General features: G+C 45.5%; 1 protein-coding gene and 1 long non-coding RNA gene across 3 annotated transcripts in view; both read left to right on the top strand.

The window, feature by feature from the left end:
• The first annotated feature begins 19 nt into the window (after positions 1 to 19).
• Positions 20 to 8673, top strand: LOC143838493 (uncharacterized). Its single transcript, XR_013231401.1, has 3 exons — positions 20 to 105; positions 545 to 660; positions 8499 to 8673. It is a non-coding gene; the product is annotated as an uncharacterized LOC143838493 (long non-coding RNA).
• A 1725-nt stretch (positions 8674 to 10398) lies between these two features.
• The window catches only part of DENND2A (DENN domain containing 2A), a 73113-nt gene continuing 70730 nt past the window's right edge, over positions 10399 to 12781 (top strand). The window contains exon 1 of one of the 2 annotated variants that reach the window (XM_077339849.1): positions 10399 to 10722. The gene's annotated coding sequence lies outside the window, so the exon portion shown is untranslated. The remainder of the gene's footprint in view (positions 10723 to 12781) is intronic. The other variant, XM_077339850.1, reaches the window with a different exon arrangement.

The raw sequence follows: 12781 nt of genomic DNA, 5'->3' as shown, positions 1-12781 counted from the left end.
CAGGGCAGCCGGAGAGGGAGGCTCCGCCCCCTCTTAAAGAGACAGGCTGAGAAGGCTCCGGGCGGGAGGCTGAAGGCGCCTGTTGCGCGATGGAGTGTGTAGAACGTGAGTTTCGAGCGCGGGGAGGCCAAACGGCGGCTCTGCCGATGTCCGTGGAACTACCAGGGCAGGGGCTCATGGTAATTGTAGTCCATGGACATTTGGAGAGTCACCATTTGGTGAACTGTTGCTATTGCACGCTTATGTGGGTGCAGAACCCCATGCCAAAGAGAATCTCAGCTGTCTCACTGGCAGTCTTCAAGCAAAGGCTGGATACACACTTTTCTTGGATGCTTTAGGATGCTTTGGGCTGATCCTGCGTTGAGCAGGGGGTTGGACTAGATGGCCTGTATGGCCCCTTCCAACTCTATGATTCTGTGATTCTATGTTCTTAAGAGACGAACCGCCCTGCCGAAGGAACCCAGCGCAAAGGGCTAGAGGTGTTCATCAGCTGCAAGGCAGTCAATAGAAGGAGTCAAACCCCTTTCCCTTCCTCTCCCAACAGGCACCCCGTGGGGTAGCTGGGGCTGGGAGAGCTCAAAGAGAACTCCTCTGCAAGAACAGCTGTAAGAGAATTGTTACTAGTCCAAGGCCACCCGGCTGGTTGCCTGTGGAGGAGTGGTGAGTCAAGCCTAAGGTGATCAGATTGTCCCACTTTTGGAGGGACATCTGGGGGCACCTGGCAAATTGTACTTATGTTGAAATTAAATATATATATATATTACAATACTATTTTTGATTTCTATGCGTTCTATGAAACTTTTTGTTGCTCCATATAGACCAAATTTTTAATCAAGACCCCCCCCCTTTGGGGGGCTTTACCAGCTTTACCAATGTTTTACCAGCTTTACCAATGTTAAAATCTGGTCACCTTATTCAAGCCCAGTTCCCCAGATTAGAGTCCACCACTTTCAAACCACAACAACCATGCTGGCTCTCAACACAATGCTGGAAACTGTCACAGCTAGGATGCATTAATTCTTGCCACTACTCAGAGGAATCCCAAAGTGGCTTACAATTGCCTTCCCTTTCCTCTCGCCACAAGAGACACCCTGTGAAGTAGGTGTGGGGGAGAGAGCTCTAAGGGAACTGCTCTGTGAGACCAACTCTAAGAGAACTGTGACTAGTCCAAGATCACCCATCTGGCTGCATGCAGAGGAGGAATGGTGATCAAAGATTACCTTTGATCTGTTCTCTAGATTAGAAGTCACCGCTCTTAAACACTACAGCACCCTGGCTCGCCAAACAATGAACAGGGGGTTTCCGGCATCTTAAAAGTAGACAGACTTACAAAGCCTGATACACTGTCCCAGAAGGTGTATGATGAAAGAGTTAAGAAATTCTGAAGTGAAGGCTATTACCTTATCTTAACATTCTCTAGAGTGATCATAGGTCATGTTTACTCTGAAGGAAGCTCTAACAGTGTTGAAAATGGAAGAGTCTGTTTTTATACCCACTTTTCTCTACCTGAAGGAGCCTCAAAATGGCTTACAATTGCCTTCCCTCCCACTCCCCATAACAGAAACCCTGTGAGGGAGGTGGGGCTGAGAGAGCTCTGAAAGATCTGTGACTGGCCAAAAGGTCAGCCACCAGGCTGCATGTGGAGGAGGAGTAGAGAATCAAACCGAGTTCTCCAGATTAAAGTCCACAACTCTTAACCAGGACACCACACTGGCTCTCTGAGGGACTTGCTCCCAAAATAGTCTGCAGAAGAGCTCAGCCAAAAAATATTTATTTTGTTCATTTATAGTTCACCTTTCTATCTTTGGGGTTCCCTCCATTTTTTATCCTCTCCACAACCCTGTGAGGTAGGTTATGTTGGCAGAGTAATTAATACAGCAACGGTGCACAATCTGAAGTGTAGATAAAGGTTTATTTAGGAACCAACATACCTGATATTAAAAATGACAGGCAGAGATAGAGCCCTAACTATATCTCTAGCTGAAAGAGAGGGAGAGATTAAGGGTGGTATTACCAAGAAGAGGAAATTGCCCTAAAAGTTGTGATCTGGAGAGGTGGAGGAGGAGGAGAGTTGGTTCTTACATGCTGCTTTTCTCTACCTGAAGGAGTCTCAAAGCGTCTTACAATCGCCGTCCCTTTCCTCTCCCCACAACAGACATCCTGTGAGGTGGGTGAGGCTGAGAGAGCCCTGATATTACTGCTCGGTCAGAACAGCTTTATCAGTGCTGTGGCAAGCCCAAGGTCACCCAGCCGGTTGCATGTTGAAGAGGAGCGGGAATCAAACCCAGCTTGCCAGATTACAAGTCCATACTCCTAGCCACTATACCAAAAACAATACTTGTCAGGAGAGAAGGTGCTGACTTCACTATCCTTTCTAATTGTCTTCTTGTTGCCCAGTCTTCTTTTTCTTAGTATACCAGACATTGTCTATTGCAGGGGTAGTCAAACTGCGGCCCTCCAGATGTCCATGGACTATAATTCCCATGAGACCCTGGGGTCTCATGGGAATTGTAGTCCAAGGACATCTGGAGGGCCGCAGTTTGACTACCCCTGGTCTAACAAGCTAGGTTGAACCCATGATTGTCACTGGGCCAAGATCATCCAACAACCTTCTGTGGCAGAGTGGGGATTTGACCGTGGGTCTCCCCAATTGATCTGGATCGGCCAGGCTAGCCCAATCTTCTGAGATCTCAGAAATTAATCCGGGTTGGCCCTGGTCAGTATTTGAATGGGGGACCCCCAAGGAAGTCCAGTGTAGCGATGCAGAAGAAGGCAATGGGCAACTACCTCTGAACACCACTTGCCTTATAGAAGGTTTTAGGGTTGCTGTGGACTGACAACCCTTAACACCACTACCTAGGATCAGCCACAGAAACAAAAGCAATTGGAGAGCTTTCTGAGTTCTTGGGAACTATGTAACACAAGTGCAAACATCTCTCCCTGGCCCATCTTTTCTTTTGGGCATCCAATTTTGTGAAGAGTTCTTGAGAACGCAAACGTTAGCTCAGTTGTTTAATTAGTTGTAACAGAAGAGCCTCTTGTGGCGCAGAGTGGTAAGCGGCAGAAATGCTGTCTGAAGCTGTCTGTCCATGAGGTTGGGAGTTCGATCCCAGCAGCCGGCTCAAGGTTGACTCAGCCTTCCATCCTTCCAAGGCCAGTAAAATGAGTACCCAGTTTGCTGGGGGGTAAACTGTAATGACTGGGGAAGGCACTGGCAAACCACCCCGTATTGAGTCTGCCATGAAAACGCTAGAGGGCATCACCCCAAGGGTCAGACATGACCTGGTACTTGCACAGGGGATACCTGTACCTTTTTAACAGAAGGCATTCCATGACTTTTGTGTTTGGTACTTTAAACGCAGTAGCACAGCATCACTGGTAGGTGGCCATCTTTCTCATGTTTTCCCCTTACGTTTGGATCACTAAAGAAGAGTTGATTTTTATACCCTGCTTTTGACTACCCACTCTTCCTCTCCCCTCTCCCTACAAGACACCCTGAGAGAGCTCTGAGAGAACTGTGACTGGTCTAAGGTCATGTAGAGAGCTGGCTGCATGTAGAGAAGTGGGGGACCAAACCCGTCTCTCCCAATTAGAGGTCAGTGCTCTTAACCACTACCTCAAGCTGCTTTTCCCTTATATTTGGACCATTGCTCTTGACAAGCATTAAGTATTTGGATAGGTTAGATCGTGAACATGACATTCTTTCTACATATTTACATCCAATATCCTGATGCTAGTGGGAGCCCCTGATGCCCCCCCCCCCCGCTAAGTGGGAAAGAACAATGAATGTATGTTAGGGAAGGGGGGGAGGGAGACCCTTTCTGCCTTCACTGAGTCCTAACTGAGATGCCAAAATAAAATAGTCCAACCTTATCTTTCACAATTAGGTATTCCCCAAAGCATCAATTATCAAATGTTTGGAAGTTCAGCTTTGTAAAACTTTGTATAAAATAATGGGCTTATAAATCAAACAGCTTTGGAATCGTTCCACAGCATGTGCACACCAGACTGAAAACGTGGAATTATAAACTTCCCGGCCTTGACATCCGGCGTTTCTTTTTATATGTATCGAGCTGTTTCTTCTTCCTTACTAAATCGGTATGGACAAAGTTGGGAAATACCTGGGGATTTTGGCAGTGGAGCCCGAGGGAGGGGAAGGACTTCACAAGCAAGTAATGTCATAGTGTCCACCGTCCCAAGTGGCCATTTCCCCCGGGGTGAACTGGTCTCTGTCACCTGGCGATCACTTGTTATGATAATGATTATTTATTAAATTTCTAGACCCCCCCTTCCGAGTGGTAATCGCAGGAGATCTCCAGTCATTGGAGTCTGAACACAAAGGAAAAGGGACAAATATTTGATTAATACCGGACAAGTTGGTAATATTGGACCAAATTTATATAACAGGATTTATATGAAAACAATACATGTGAGAAATACTATTATTTGGAATAAATAGAGGCCGGTTGAGGTTGGATTTCTCTATTTGATTATGAATTTATTTGAATCACTGTAATGTAATAAAAGCTAATTATGGGTTATGTATTTAAGAGCAACGCTAGACTGTAACTGCACACCTCCTTTGGGCTGAGCTCCTATCAGACTAAAAGCACATTCAAGACTGCTTGGCTTAAAGAACTTCATTATATATCCGCTTGGTCATTTCTTTTCCTTTGTGTTCATCTTTGTGGGATCAGCAGGTCTTTGTTTTTGACACCACCTGGAGTCTGGCTTCCCTGTTCCCCCTTTCCTAATTCACTTTAGAACAGTTGTAATTCCAGGGATCTCCTGACCCAATCTGGAGGTTGGCAACCGTACTTCCAGGGCCTAGTTGGACATTCTGATCTTAACACTATATACTCTCAGGCTGGCTTTGTTCTCAGTAATGAATTCTGACGAGCTACCTTCTTTCTGTGGATCAGGAAAGGATCTATATAGCAATGTTGAGCAACCTCTCCATTTCGGTGGCCTAAATTATCCTTAGTAGGAATATGCAATATAAAATTAGGAAGCGGGGGGGGGGCTCTCTGTATATAGCAATGATTAACACTGAAGAGTGTTACTCAGAATCTGTTTCAATCTGTTCCATATAAATGCAAGAATTGTGTTCCCAGTCAAATTTGCAAGACTATGCTTTCCCAAAGACTTTGTTTCTGTGTTGTGCTAAAGACTAGCTTTCTTTTTGCAGGCCTTGATCTTTGGGGTGAATACTCTATTCCATATTGTCTTACACAATGAGGTCTTTGTCCATGATGTTTGGTCACTACTTTATGAAATAAATCTCAGATGCTGTAATTCAGAGTTTGAATGTCAGAGGCATGGCAAAATGCCATTGTGTTCCAGCAATAAATCTACCAGAAATGTCCCCTGAACAATAAATGGGAATTTCTTTCTTTCTTTCTTTCTTTCTTTCTTTCTTTCTTTCTTTCTTTCTTTCTTTCTTTCTTTCTTTCTTTCTTTCTTTCTTTCGAAAGAAACTCTCTTAGAAGAATACCTAACACACTTACTTAACTAGATTTGATTAATAACAGATGTCCATGAGCAATCAAAAGAACACTTCCCTTTCTGTAAAACAGTAAGCTTCATAACGGTATCAACTCCCTTGACTTTCCCCAACCATTCCGGCATATCTGGTGCTGTGTTTTGCTTCCAATATCAAGCAAAAACGAGACTTACAGTCATAATAAGGTTTAAGGGGATTTCCCCATATTTCACGGGAAAACAATCTATGTGATTCAGGAGAAAGGTATCCGAATACAAAGACACACCAATCCCTAACCCTCTCCTCAATTTTCCACATATATTATTGCAATAACTCGCAGCACGTAAGCAGTGCCACCATGTATGAAGGATATCCACCAGATGAAAGAAGCCATGCCGCTGTGGATGTGATAAATGGTCAAGTTGCTTCTGACTTATGATGATTGTTGTGTTTATGGTTCTCCCGAAAACCGAGCTTGAGTGCGAGGCAGGATCGAAGCAGGCAATGTCATTGACCAGTGTGCAGCTAGATCTGGTTTGCAGGATCCAGTCAGTTTAAACCAAAATTGACCAATAGCACACACAGATGGGAAGATCCATTGTTTGCTACTGTATATAAGTTGGGGGGTTTCTGGGTTTCTTGGTTGAGTTTTGCCTCTTGTAACCCCATGCTGAGATCCTAATAAAGAACTGATTGAATTCCCGGCAGTCCTGGCTTGCTTTGAACCCTGGATCTAACAGTGAGCCTATATATTAATAACTTCCAAAACATGCTCGGGTGTTGCAAACTTGCAAGCTGAGTGCTTCCTCTCTTCCTTCTGCCTACAATTTTTCCAGTCGACTTGGCTTTTCTTAATGTGACCCAAGTATGATAGCCTCAGTTTAGTCATTTTAGCTTCAAGGGAGAATGCAAGCTTGGTTTGATCTAGAATCTGCTTAGTTTTCTCTGGATGCTCCACGGTATCCATCTCCTCTAACACCACATTTAAAACAAATCATCTTTATTCCTGTCAGCTTTCTTTAGTATTTTAAGTTTCACGTCCATACATAATGGGGAATACCATGGCATGGATTTTAAAAGATATATGTTTGCAGGCTTCTAGGGGGGCTGAGATTGATTTGATTAATTATCTTGAGCAGATTTTCCTTCATGTTCAAGGTTACTGTAAAAGACAATCTTGGAGATAAGGCATATTTCCAAGGTTCTCTAGCAATCTCATATTCATAGATTCATAGAATCATCTAGTTGGAAGGGACCTCCTGGGTCATCTAGTCCAACCCCCTGAACTATACAGGACACTCACCACCCTACCGGTCATCCACTGTAACCTGCCACCCTCTTGAACCTCCACAGAATCAGCCTCTCTGTCCGATGGCTATCCAGCCTCTGATTCAAGATCATAAGCCTATTTCAGTAGAAATGAAAGTTATAGCATGTATTTAGATTCCCCTGAACCAATGGCTCATAGGTTCTAGAGAAAATATGCCTTCCACCTTTAGTCAGAAGCATTTCAAAATTCAAGAGATTCCTTTGAATCCTACCTCTAGAAATTTTTGGCATTACATGGCTTTTTATCTGGATATAATCGAAGGTCAGCAGATCATTACTGCAACATATCCCTTGTGGGCTGAGTGGGAACGTTTAATTTAGAACCCCCCTAAAGCAGCACCATTGTTCTCTACCTTCCCTTTCTTCCCCAGCTCTTCTTCAATAATTCATTTGCTCGGGATCCTTTCAGTCTGGCTGCCAGCTGGGCTAAGGGTTGGAGGCAGCCCTGGTAGCTTCAGCTGATAACCTCTGTCTGAATGCAGACGAAGGCCATGCCTCTTGGTTGCTCCTTCTGGATTTATAGGCAGCCTTTGGTACAGTGGATCATGTCATCTTGTCGAAGTGTCTGGAGGCGGAAATAAGTGTCAGGAGGTGTGCTGGTTCAAATCATTCCTCAGGGACCAGACTCAAAGGATTGCCTATGGAGACCAGCTGCCATCAACATGGGACCAACTCTTAGATGGGGAGCAATCCTGTCCCCCATGCCGTCCAACTTATATGCAAGGCCTAGAACAAACAATTTGCCATTTGGTGTGCGGCTGTCATTAATTTGCTGACAACACCCAACTCTGTCTCTGCGGAATCACTCCAAGTCTCCTGAATTCCTGCCTATTGCTAAATGGTTAAGAGTGAGCAAATTGAAACGAAATCCTGAGAAGGCAGAGGAAATGCTGGTTGGGGAAATAAAAAATCTCAAAAGGGTTTCAGCTGACCCTTCCTAAATCAGGGCCTAAAGGCCGTGTTGGAACCAACATTTCTGTTGGAAAAGCAAGTTAATGTTGGAGAAGCCGAAGAAGAAGAACCTATCCCAGGCTATATTAAACAATTTAACAATAAATACAAATAAACGTTTCTTATCTCTTCTTATATATTTATGTGTATAAGCACAACCAGAACGGCCTCTAGATTAAACCGTTTTCAATTTTGTTTTCCTCAGTGGTTGTCCTTCTTTAAATTATATTATATATATGTGGCCTTTGGCTCTCAGGTTTGGGGAGGTCTGTTCAAAATGTTGGAGAAGCCAGCAACATAGAAATAGATGCTTTCTTCCAACAGAATCTATTCTAGAAGGTAGTTCTCCACTTTGACTTGGCTGATTTGGCCACCTGGACCCACGCTATAGTGAAATTAAGCCTGGGCTACTGTAAGGCAAGAGCCTCTTGTGGCATAGAGTGGTAAGGCAGCAGAAATGTTGTCTGAAAGCTCTGCCCATAAGGCTGGGAGTTTGATCCCAGCAGCCGGCTCAAGGTCAACTCAGCCGTCCATCCTTCTCAAGCAACCTGTGGCACCGTTTAACACTAAGCATGCATTTTTGCTAGCCTTTATTCCCTTGTCCAAAGAAAAAGACATTTAAGACATTTAGTACATGTTAAGCTTGTAGATGTATACTGGGGGGGGGGCAGGGAGAGCTATTTTGTCCTGCATAGGTGACTACCCGAGAGCTTGAAGAACCTCCTTCATCTTTCAGTGAACACAGCCATTCCAAAATTGACCAATCAGGAGTTTGATGACGACTGTGACGGTCCAGTTCTTCTCATGGAATGCAGAGCATATGCACGCCACAATTCCCCAGAGAAAACAGAAGGGTGCAGAGGGCATGTGCAGAATTAAGCCATGCCAGCTCAAGTACAGTGGAAACCTAAGTTGTGCGTGCAGAAAGGACCTGTATTGACTTGTATTTGTGTAATTTGCCTTCAGCTTCAATGAGAAAAGCAGACTACCAATAATAATGTAATAATAAAAATAAAATCCAAAACAGTCTCAGGGACTGTTAGTTGTTTGTCCAATAGGTGGCAGTCACAGTACCTATTCAAACTCCAGGGAAGACTAGCAATAATGTTGGTGTTTTGGTGACAGCTCCCCCCCCCTCCAATTTAGCACAAACAGTTTAGGGTACAAGCACTCATCACCAGACAAATAGGATCATGTCAAGAGCCTTAGTTTCTGTCAAGTAACAACTGGCTTACGGTGACCTTGTAGAGCTTACAAAGGAAGATATGTTCAGATGTGGTTTGCCATTGCCTGCCTCTGTATCTGGACCCTGCTGTACCTTGGAAGCTTCCCTTCCAAAATACTAACCAAAGCTGATCCTAACTTAGTTTAGATGAGGCCAGCCTGGATTATTAGATCAGGATGGCAATTTTAGAATTTATAAATCAGGTATGGTTTTAGATATGTTGGAGTTTTCCATCAGTTTTACATCTTGGAGCTGATTTGGTTAGGGAAAAGTGAAATGAAGTAAGGAATGAATTCCTCCCAAATTAGCCAATTCAAAAGGTGAGAAGAAGTGGATGAACTGAAGGTGGACAAAATGGAAGGCCTATCCCCTTTGGTTCAACAGTGGTTCAGTGTACACACAAAAGCTTATAATTAGAATTAAACTTTGTTAAAGAAGAAAAATTGACTTTTGTACCCCACTTTTCACTACCCTAAGGGGTCTCAAAGCAGCTTACAATTGCCTCCTCTTCATCTCACAACAGATTTATTTATTTTATTTATTTATTATATTTATATCCTAAAAGATACCATAAAAGATACCCTAAGAGAGAACTGTGACCGGCCTAAGGCCACCCAGCTTGCTGTATGTGGAGGATCGGGGAATTAAACCCAGCTCTCCGGAGTAGAGGCTGCTGCTCTTAACCAATAGGCAAAGCTGGACTCAATCTCATTGGCCGTCTGGTTGTATTTTCTGTTTTCTGGTTGTATTAATTATTCCATATGTAAAAATTCAATAGTGGAAAAGAAGATATGGATTCTGCCACCCTCTCCAACTGCACTTCCTGCTTTCAGGCTGCGGCCTTAGAAACAATTTCCTGGGCGTCAGCCCAGTGGAACCAAATGGGAACAAGTAGATCGCTTCAGGATCGCTCTCCATAAACCTTTTAATTAAAAGAAACCCATCGGTGTGGATAAATTGAGCCCAGTTTAGACAAAGTCGACGGGGGTAACTTCGAAAAGGAATTGGGGGTGGTGGGGAGGTGGGTGTTAGCTAGCGGAGCAGAGCGGGTTAACTCTCTTCCCTGCTTCCCCCCCCAAAAAAGTTATCCAAATGAAAAGTCCAGCAGGCTGTAGTTACCCCCAGTATCCTGGGTTTCCATGGCAACGGGCCCTGTTCCTCAGCCAGCTGCAGATTAGCTCACTGGAAAGGAGTCAGGATGGGTCAGGCTAGGGAAGGGTGGGAAGAAAGACGGGGGAGGAGGAGGAGGAGGAGAGAAGGAGGGGGAGCGCATTCACATCCTAAACTTTGAAGGGAAGCCAGAGAAAGAGAGAGAGAAAGGGAGAGAGGCAAACAAGCCCTTGCAAAAGGGCGGGAGCAGCAGGGGAGATAAGGGACGGAGGGCCTGGGGAGGAGAAAGCAGGAGGAGGAGGGAGGAGGAGGAGAAGAGGAGGAGGAAGCGCGATCTCGCTGGGCAAGAAACTGGAGACGCTGGAGCGGTCTGAGCGCGGAAGGCGAGCCTCCCGGAGCCGCGGGGCGGAGAGAAGAGCAGCCCTTTCCCCAAAGCTGGCCCGTGCGCGTCTCTGCTAACAAAGCCGGGGGGGGGGGGGGGCGAGCGATGCAGCCCGAGCCTCCTTTCGCTGTTGCTGCTGCTGCTGCTGCTGCTGCTGCCACTTTCGCCAGGCTGGGGCGGGAGTCCCGCAAGATGAGAAGGGAAGGCGGGCTGGCGGCGGCCCGGCCCCTGCCCCCGAGCGAGGTAGGGGGGCGCGGAGGGAGGGAGGGAGGGTGAGGGGCTCCAAACGGGACCCGGCAAGCGCCTCTCCCGATCCGGATTGGGGGGCGGAGGGCGGCGTCCGTGCGGCTGGAGGGGTCTGCCTGGGGATGGGTGGGGGCCAAAAGAGCCTTTCCTTCGGCAGGGCGGGGTTGGGGGCCCGGATGGTGGGGGTGGTCCCCGGAAGCCCAGTGGCGTCCCAAAGAAGCCAAAACCCCTTTTGCAAGGCAGTGGAAACCACCCTCCGGATCTTCGGGGGAGGTCCCAGCCTGGTGGAGTGGTGAAGAGCAGCGACCTAATCTAGAGAATTGGGTTTAATTTTCCACTCCTCCGCACGTAGCCGGATGGGTGACTTTGGGCCGTCCGCAGTTCTCTTAGAGCAGTTCTCGCAGAGCTCGCTCGGCCTCACCTGCCTTACAGGGTGCCAACTGTGGGGAGAGGAAGGGTAGGCCATTGGAAGTCGCTTGGAGACTACAAACAAAAACCAAACCGGGGTACAAAAACCCAGCTCTTCTTCGTCCTGAGAACACTGGCTGGAAAGTGTGTGCAAGCGATGGTGGAGAGAAATCCCTCTCCGTCTCCCTTTACCAAAGAGAGCTCCGGGGCTCGTAAAAGAATGCAGAAACTATTTCTATACAAGCTGCTTCAATGTTGGATTTCTTCTTTAAAAAAAAAACAGGCGATGTGAATAGTTTTTGAGCACGCTAGGTCTGTTTGACACTGCCACGATGCAGTATGTTAATACAGTTTTGCTGTCTATGTGTATATATATATATACTGCTGATTCTCCATTCTATATGGTTTTCTTTTTATCCACTTCAACTCTCTTGAGGTGGAGCTCAGATGGTTTTATCCAGGGGTAGTCAAACTGCGGCCCTCCAGATGTCCATGTACATGGACTACAAGATGTACATGGACTACAAGCGAATGCTGGCAGGGGCTCATGGGAATTGTAGTCCATGGACATCTGGAGGGCCGCAGTTTGACTACCCCTGGTTTTATCCTTGACGGAGAAAGATGTGTTATATTGCAGATACAATTGAAGGGCTATCTTCTTGAGAAGGTGAAAGTGACACTACCTTGACTTTAAAAAGCGAGAGAAGGGCTATAATGTGCCAATTGGAAGAAACCCAACTTGAAGTATTGAAACAGAATTGCTTGGTATATAAGTTGCATAATCGTCAGTGTCTCAGTTCACCCTGGAAGGACAAACAAAAACTGAGGATGATGTAGGAATGGATTGTGCAATGTCATTTTTACTTCCTGTCAAGCAATTATACAAATGCAATTTCTCTTTCTCACCAGTTCCACCTACACCTTTTCCTTCTAGCACACAGAAGCCAGGGTCATTTCCCTAAGAGGGCTAAATTGGGATTTGGATTCTAGCCAGTCTGATGATTTGGGTCTTAATTGCATAGCCTGTGTGTCCCAGAAGTGAATCATTATCGTTTTGTGTCTGTTTGGAACACTCCAGATAAGGATGCCTTTTGAAAAGGACATGGCAAAGTTTTAACATCCCTGGAGTTGCTTATTTGGATTTTCTGTTCCAGGGACCCCAACTTTCTTAAGAACTGCCTTTAGTCTCAGTTCTTCATCTCCAATACAGAACTCATAACTGACCACAACAGAGGGTTGCTATGTGGATGTAAAGGGTGGCAAATTCTCCATATTGGAAAATCGTGTGTACATTAACAGCAAATTTCCATTGTCTGGAAAATTGCAGTGATGGTGTTTTCATTGCATCACAACAGACCCTCTTGGATGCAACAACAAAGCGTTCCATAAGTTTTGAAAAGCTTTAAATTTCCAGGGCCAGATTCCCAAGTGGAACAACTGAGACAGACGCGTATTTTTTTCTGCCTAAATTATAGGGAGGGAAACCAGTAATAAATTTTCAAAGGGGGGGGGGGGCAGACTCAGAGCTGAGGGTTGTAGTAATGGCTCATTTCCATCCTCCTGCTCTTATAGTTTTCAATCTAAAGTCAAAGCAGCCTCTGTTTTTTTCTCCATATTAACATACATGCCTTGAGGCTTTGGTCATGCT

The sequence above is a fragment of the Paroedura picta genome, chromosome 5 (assembly GCF_049243985.1).
Source record: "Paroedura picta isolate Pp20150507F chromosome 5, Ppicta_v3.0, whole genome shotgun sequence".
Classification (NCBI taxonomy): Eukaryota; Metazoa; Chordata; class Lepidosauria; order Squamata; family Gekkonidae; genus Paroedura; species Paroedura picta.
This window is presented reverse-complemented; position numbering and strand designations above follow the sequence as displayed.